The 7832-nt window shown below is 37.2% G+C and overlaps 1 long non-coding RNA gene across 1 annotated transcript; it reads left to right on the top strand.

Moving 5' to 3' along the window:
• Nucleotides 1-436: 436 nt before the first annotated feature.
• On the top strand, nucleotides 437-6777 carry LOC139983990 (uncharacterized). The gene is made up of 2 exons (XR_011798912.1): nucleotides 437-4672; nucleotides 5537-6777. It is a non-coding gene; the product is annotated as an uncharacterized lncRNA (long non-coding RNA).
• Nucleotides 6778-7832: the final 1055 nt, after the last annotated feature.

A 7832-nucleotide genomic window follows, 5' to 3' on the forward strand; every position in this document is an offset into this window, starting at 1 on the left:
GAACTCCGCAGTGTCCATGCTACTGCAGTGCAGGCTGCTGTACAAATTGTAGCCTAGCCTAGACCGAACATTTCATGAAGTGTTATTTATGCTTTTCTACTTATATTCGCCTACTAAGCATGATCAGTATGGAAGTGTGCGGTATCATGTGTTTGGTTTATGATTCGGTAGCTTTGCAAATATGAATAGGACTTAGCCTACATTAGTGTAATATGGATTTGGTAGGGAGATCTCCCCACAAGAAAATTAAACTCGAAAGAAATGCAACTTCTCATGAGCGGGGCAATAGCAAAAGTAGGACTACTGTGGCCTAGCTCCAGGCCCAGATTTATAAAATTATGCACCATGGAGGGCCTACCTCAAATTGGTGGTTATTCCTGTCAAGAGCATTTTTGATATGCAGTGTTCTCCGCATGTCATTTTTTTGTCCGGGTGGTAATCGCCGTCCTGTGGGTAATCGCCGTCCTGGGGGAGTGGGACACCCCCTCCCCTTTGGAAAATTTTTGCCCTCCGAAGGTGGGCTAGACGCCAAATGGTGCAATATTTGGTGCTATATTTGCCTTGCATGTATCTCCAGGAATTGGTATTTTTTAGGCAGTGTTTTAAATTTTCTCTTACGTTTGCCAAATGAAAAAAAATAAGAACACTTCAAAATTGTTGCTGAAATATGAGTAGTAATGAATAGGCCCTAAGTCCAATCAAAAATTATTCTACACTGTGCAAGGCTAACCCAACACAGCCTGTGCTTGACTGGGATAACTGCCAAGTTCAGGCATATCAACCAATTATCAGTCCCTATTAGACAGATGCACACAATGAATGAAAGAATGATAAATAGATGATCAAATAACAAATTAGTCTTTATTTATTTCAACACCAACAGGATAACAACTGCAGTGAGAAAGTTGAAAAGAAATAAAGTTTATCAACTTCATGACTTTTGAAGTTCGTAAAAACCCGGCCTTTACAACATTCACTGTATAGAGAACAAAACTCTGAAAATCAGTAGAGAAATTACCAATTGTGTACGAAAAGTAGGTTGGTACACCTTTCAAATTTTACGAAAGCTCGAGCAAAATACTTTCGAAAAATTCACGCGAAACTGGCATTTCGTGCTAAATGCAACTAATTTCATGTAAACAAGGCTCTAGTACACCCATTTATGAATTAACCATAAGACCACATCTGGTGTTGAGCGGCAGAAAAAGAAATTATTTTCTAGAATTTTCACAAAAAAAGGAAAAATTACTATCCTATCATAGTTAAGTGTATAGTAAATAGCCTAACCACTTCGTCGTTACGGATCTCACGTAACAACAAAAACACAACTTAAATTGTATTTTGCGAAGTTGACGTTCTCTACAAGGACATGGAAACAATATTTAGCATTTAGTTAATCATGCCAAGTGGCCTAAAACATGGGATTGCACGTTTTACTTTCATAAAGATGGCCATACTGTAGCTATTGAGGCCTTGATATCGTGCTATGTCTGTATGGTATAGACTGTGCCTGGTGTATCATGGGGAATAGATTGTTTTGTTCATGCGAAGGAGTCAGTTGGCTTGAGGTGTGTTTAACTTACCCTAATGTTACGGGGATATTTACCTACTTTTCTTGAACGTATAAGATAATATTTCGCATAAATTTACCGATCCTTTACTGACTGACCTAATTAATTCTAGAGTGGAGCCAAAATAGTTTACTCCATGAAAAGTTTTTTTGGAAACGTGCCAAAAATGTTAAAAAAACAGGTGTTAGACAGGGGCTTGTTTTGCAAGGTACCTTGGAAAACTCGAAACACATGAAGCCAGCCTACCGTGATATTTAAGTAGGGTTAAACACTGCAGTTGTAAACTGATGTACGTATCGTGCACGCTGTTCATTGTTAGGCATTCTAGAAACGGGGCTTTGCCGAACGTAGTTTGTTTCATAATATCGACAGTTTTGTAAATCGTCGCGGCCGCGGCAGAAACAAAACATGTAGTTTCGATCAAATTCGTCACTCTTAAAGAATATGAGTGACTTTTAGAAAATGTTTGACGAGGTGCCAGTGTATTTTTTTTTGGCCGGGCGGCCGAGTTTTTCGTCCGGGCGGTAGCTTTATGTCCGGGCGCTAGCCAGCCTTTTCAAATTTTGTCCGGGCGGCGCGCCCGGACAAAACCGGTAGTGGAGAACACTGGATATGGGCATATTTATTTTGTAACTGTAAGTCTAGTATGCAATGAGATACGTGAGGGACGGGCCTATACGCAATATTTACTGTTTTCATTTCCTATTCTACTTTACCAGCACAATTATAGAGTTCCTAGCAACAAATAAATTAGTCTGACAATTTGAAAATTTACTGCATATTAGCATGCATGGTCATTTTCAGTTATAGACTACTAATTTGTGTAGCCATTTCAGTTTGGCTTTTTTTTTGTCTGAGAATGGGTTCTTAAGTGGTGAAATAACCTCCAATCTGCTGAGCAACTCCAAGATGAATTAAGTTACTAAGGCATTGGGTTCTTTTACTTTTTTAAGTCTAATATGCATAGGCTAGGATATTTACTTTGCTTCACTTGTTTGTCAATCCACATAGCCACTTTAGCTGTGGATGATTCTCCACTTGCAAAAAAAAAAATGTACGCATTAATTTAAAGGCTGTGGCTATTCTTACAACTAGTCATAACAATTATTTATAAACTATTCTTACGACATCGGCGAATTCATGCGCAGTAAAGTAAATAAAGCAACTGTGCATGTAGTAGGGGTAAACCTAACCCTAACCCAACCCTTAACCGGAAAATATTGTTACTCCTAGTCGTAAAAATAGTACTCCTAGTCGTAAAAATAGCCACGTTAAAGCAACTGTGCATGCGTAAATGGGAATTATTGTTATGACTAGTCGTAAGAATAGCCACTTTGTAATTTAAATTCTTTTTATCCCAAATTAGAGTATGCCTATAATACTCCCAACTTGGTATAGTAACTTAAAAAAACGGTAGCGGCTTTTCCTGTAACTGTAGTGTAAAGTGATAACTGATATAACTAAGTTTTCCAAATTAATTCAAAACTCAAAAGCCTTCTCAGAAAGAAGCTACACTACTGTAGCTCTACAGGCTCCTTTGTTGAATTAGTGAAGGATAGTAGATATTGTTCACATATTTATGCATTCATAACATGATAGTTTGCTATCATCGTTGTTTAATCATAATATCAAGGACAACAAATCAATGTCACCAATAATTGTGAATGCCACCATTTTATGTTCGACAAAATTTACCACATTTAATTTAAAGGATACACCATGCATGGCACATTGACGGACACTGACGCACATATTGTAGTTGTAATAACGCACCAAATATGCGCTTCATTGGACATGACGCACCATTCCGGGGGTCGTTGAGTCCGTCTTACAATAATTGATAATTTCATCATGATATAGAAATTAAAGACATTTGCCAAAATATAACAACATCATAGGCTTCATAGCTCTACACATAATCTGATCATGCAGTTCTAAAAATTATACAAAATGAAAATGATACTACTGATTTGTGAGAGAACTAGAATGGTCACCCATTATATACCATATCATGTTTCTATAGTATCTTTTAAACACTTCATTGTTTAGGGCACTCCTGTAGAATATTCCGTAATTTTTAGTCTTGGAAATAAGCAAAGCCTAGCTATATTTTTGAAAGCAATTATGCATCCCTGAACATGATGAAATTTGGTGACATATTAGTGTATGAGCAAGCCTACTGGGACATTGCCATTGTAACATCAAAACGTTATGACATTTAGTGTATGTAAGGTATTAGTAGATGAGTTATAATACTGCAGGTGTATACTACTGTACTAACATAGAAATAAGAAATATAATAGAAACTGTTGCACATCACTAGTTTAGGTTTGCACTATATTAGTAAATGGACCATTCTTGAATACTTGCAGAGTTGACACTATACATACTGTAAATCATAAAGCAGATGTGATGAATTTATGCTGCCAATAGCAAAGTTCTGTATTAACTAGTAGTGTAATTACTGTTCTGTGTTTGCAAACTTGATTTGAAGTTTTGACTATTTAGTGAAGGGCAAAATGTGGTATTCAGTAATTTATGTTGGAAGTTATATAATTCACTATGTCAGGGATTTGCTCACACTGGGCAGCTACTGTACGCCCAGCAGTTCTGAATGCCGCCCCGCACAAACAGTATTTAAACTTTTTCGCCCAGCACTTTTTGATGATAATTTAATAAGTTTTACCATAACCAAAATCTGGGAGAATATATGGCACAGAATAGGAATATAGCACCACCTAAGCATACTTCATGTGCAAAATTTGTCCATTTGGGGGGGGGGGGGCCGGGGGGTACCCCACCCATGAAATCCCTCTCCCAGGGTGTGGATCACACTACCGCCCAATCTGCCTGGCACTCAAATATTCATGAGCACTTCCCTGCTATGTGTACAGTATGCATTCTGATATATTATTAACTTTGCACATCCCGGTATTATTTGTCTTTTTCAGTTGAAGGTGTGTGCCCAATTAAGAAACTCGAGAGGTTGGTATCCAAACTGATCAACCAGAAAAGATAACACTAGTTCCTCAACGAAAGGCCATGCCCAACAGAGGCTGATGCAGCAATGCACTCCAGCAGCTATACCCCAGTGGAGACTGGTAATTTTTTGATGTACATACTGTAACCATTCCATGCTGTAAATAAGTCTACATTTTAACTAGGTCTGCAGTCTACTACTGTAGGACTGTATATGACTAACCAGATTTAGGACATTGGACACATTTATTAATTTATTGTATTATGCTATATTAATGACATAGACATGTAGTGCTAAATATGGTGCTAATACAGCCACTGGAGGTCTGTAAATGTGAGGGACCCAAAAATGTTCAAACCCCACAAGTTAATGATAACAGTACCTGTAGTATTTTTCCTTATCTCTGAAAAATAAAGACATTTACCAATCTTGTAGAATGTGCTACCTACCTGTCTGAAGCAGTTTGTGTTCAAAAATTGCACATTTATTCTTTTCTCTTTATGTTTTCTTTTTATGTTTCATGATGATGTGGCATCATTTGTACATACAGTACAGTACTTGCACTGCTTAAAGATAGTTACTCTTAACTGCCTATACTGTAGTTGTCATCTGATCAGGTTGTCATGTGCATATAGTTTCATATCAGCAAAGACATTGACATTTTTGGCAAATTTTGAGTGTGAGCTATATTTCTAGTTTAACGTGTTAGGGGCATCATTAAGGGGTCTACTTTCACCCAGATTTGAACAATACTTTTTAGTTATTACAATGAGTGCAAGTTACAATCTCAGTGAATAAACAAACATAACATTTATGCTGGCTCCAACCCAGTTACCTTGGCTATGAGCCTGAATGTCTCTTTTGCAATTAAAATCAAATAAATCATATCTTGGAAAATCATTTGAACAGGTATATCTTTCTGATACTTCTGTCCTCACACAGTGACATAAGTATGTCTTTTTTCCATTTTCATTTCACATTACAGATGTACAGAACATCCTTTAGAGGAACAGTACAGCACAGCATAGCGTTATGGCATGATGGATGTTTTGCAAGCAGATATAAGGGTTGGAACTGGAAGTATTTGTGTTGGATTGTTTCATTAATAAATGTGTGCTTCTCTACTTTACGTAAGATGATTGTCATATTTCTTGTTCTCCAGTGAAAGCTATGGATTTGCATAGTGAACGTTGTTAACATGGATACGGACAATTTTGAAATAGCTGATGTCAAAGCAGTTTCTCAGCTTATTTAAATACCATACATCAAGGACACAAGAGTGGACAATGGGAGTAACAAGTATCCAGAATGTAGATATCACAAGGCTTCAAGACAATTGAACAAACTGTACCATAACAGACAACAACAAACATTGTGACTCAGTAAAATGAAGTTACTAAGCTAGTGCAATGTATCATAAGAATTTATCTTCTCCATGGTGTCAAACATTGATTGTTGCATTCAGTGTGTTATGTATCCTTCTCCTTTCTGTAGTATTTAGCATTGATTTGCATGTTCATTCATAGTGTAAGTAAACTACATAATTGATGTCATCAAAGTTACAACTGTGTCATATTAAATAAGTAAATGATTGAAATATTGGTTTCACTACATACTTGATTGTACACTATTTGGCTTTCCATGATAGCAATATCTGATCTTTTTAATTACTGTAGCCTGTTCAGTCATACCAGTAGTTCTAATGTGACATTGATCTTGGGTTATTTATTGTTGGTACAGAATAACTTGTCTTTATTTTGTATTGTGTGAGATCAATTTAACATAACATATATTATGATGTCATAGAGTGTTGAAGAGGTACTCTAACTTGCAGCTAGTAGTGATAAAACAGTTCATTCAGTGCTCTCATGATAACCCCAGTGGGGCCCAGTGGCAGATGGAGATAGTGGCAGATGGAGATGTTTGAAATGCAGGGGACATTATAGGGTCTTTTGAAGTTTTGGCAAAAGTTCTTTTGCATGTAAAGCTGCTATACTTATCATGGAGAAGTTCCACAATGGAGGCATGGCGTCTCCTAGCCTTATTTGGGTATATGTCCTTGCATTCCGTATTTGGAACACTGCCCTACTATTGTTTGTATTGCTTATTCTAAAGTTAGGTAAGTCAGTATTGTAACATGTTTTTATTTTTAACACATTGATTGCATCTGTACAGTTCTTACATTGAGTTCAACTATATACAATAACCATGAGCAGGGAAAACTTACCACTATCTCACTTGCATTTCTTAATGTTCAAGTGACCATATTCATACTTTAACCAAAGCATTTCTTCCATATTAAATAGTGTTTATCCAGAGTAGGTTACAGGATATTTTCAAGGTGGGCTATGTAGTATTGTCCCCAATTTAGCATGCTATAATTGCTAGAATATTTAATATATTCCTAGAGGTCTTTACTTTCCAAATTGTTCTAAGGCATTCTAATTGAAAGCATAAGATGCCTGAATGTCCCAGTGAGGTAAATTTCCTGGAAGGTGGTAATAAAACCAGTTTCAAAACTTTGACCAAAGGTAACCATATTTGAATATCTGGTTTATTTGGGGCCAATACAGCATACTCTGGTCGAGAGTTGGCGTGGAAGCCACCATATGTTTGTATTAATGCAGTAAAATGTAGTAAAGGCAGCTGGAGGAGTCCAGTTTACCCCTGTGCCGAAGGTCATGAATTCATCTTTTAGGTTTTTGGAGAACACTTTAACCTTCTTACCACAGAGCTCCCAACTGACCCACAATTCGCGGGTTGGACCCGCATTCTAACACCCAAAGCCCCTGACCCGCGCAAGCATCCCAAAAACCTGCATTGTAATTGACAAGTATACATAAAAAAATTGCATCAAATTTGGACTTAGCAACCATCATTTCTTTAGCATTTAGCATAATAGAGTATAAAACCTCCTTTACATCATCATTTGAACCTCAAATTAGGCTATATTTCATTTCATTGGGGCGAGCAGCGAACATTTTCATGCCACGGGCAAGAATGAATTATCACCTACTACTCAATTTATTGATGTTACACACAAAAAAATGCATATTTCTCAGAAAATTGTGGGTGACAAAAGCCTTTCTAGGTGCCACCATTTTATATGTAGGCATCACCAGGATTCCAAAAAAAAATAAAAAGGGGAGGGAGACACCCCCCATATACCCCTCCCCCAGGACGGCAATTCGTGGCATGGACCAGCATTTGCCTTCTCAAGAGTTGGGAGCTATGCGACCATACCATTAACGACATGTCTCTATAGGCCAAGGGGATTGAAT

The sequence above is a fragment of the Apostichopus japonicus genome, chromosome 2, assembly GCF_037975245.1.
Source record: "Apostichopus japonicus isolate 1M-3 chromosome 2, ASM3797524v1, whole genome shotgun sequence".
In the NCBI taxonomy this organism is placed as follows: Eukaryota; Metazoa; Echinodermata; class Holothuroidea; order Aspidochirotida; family Stichopodidae; genus Apostichopus; species Apostichopus japonicus.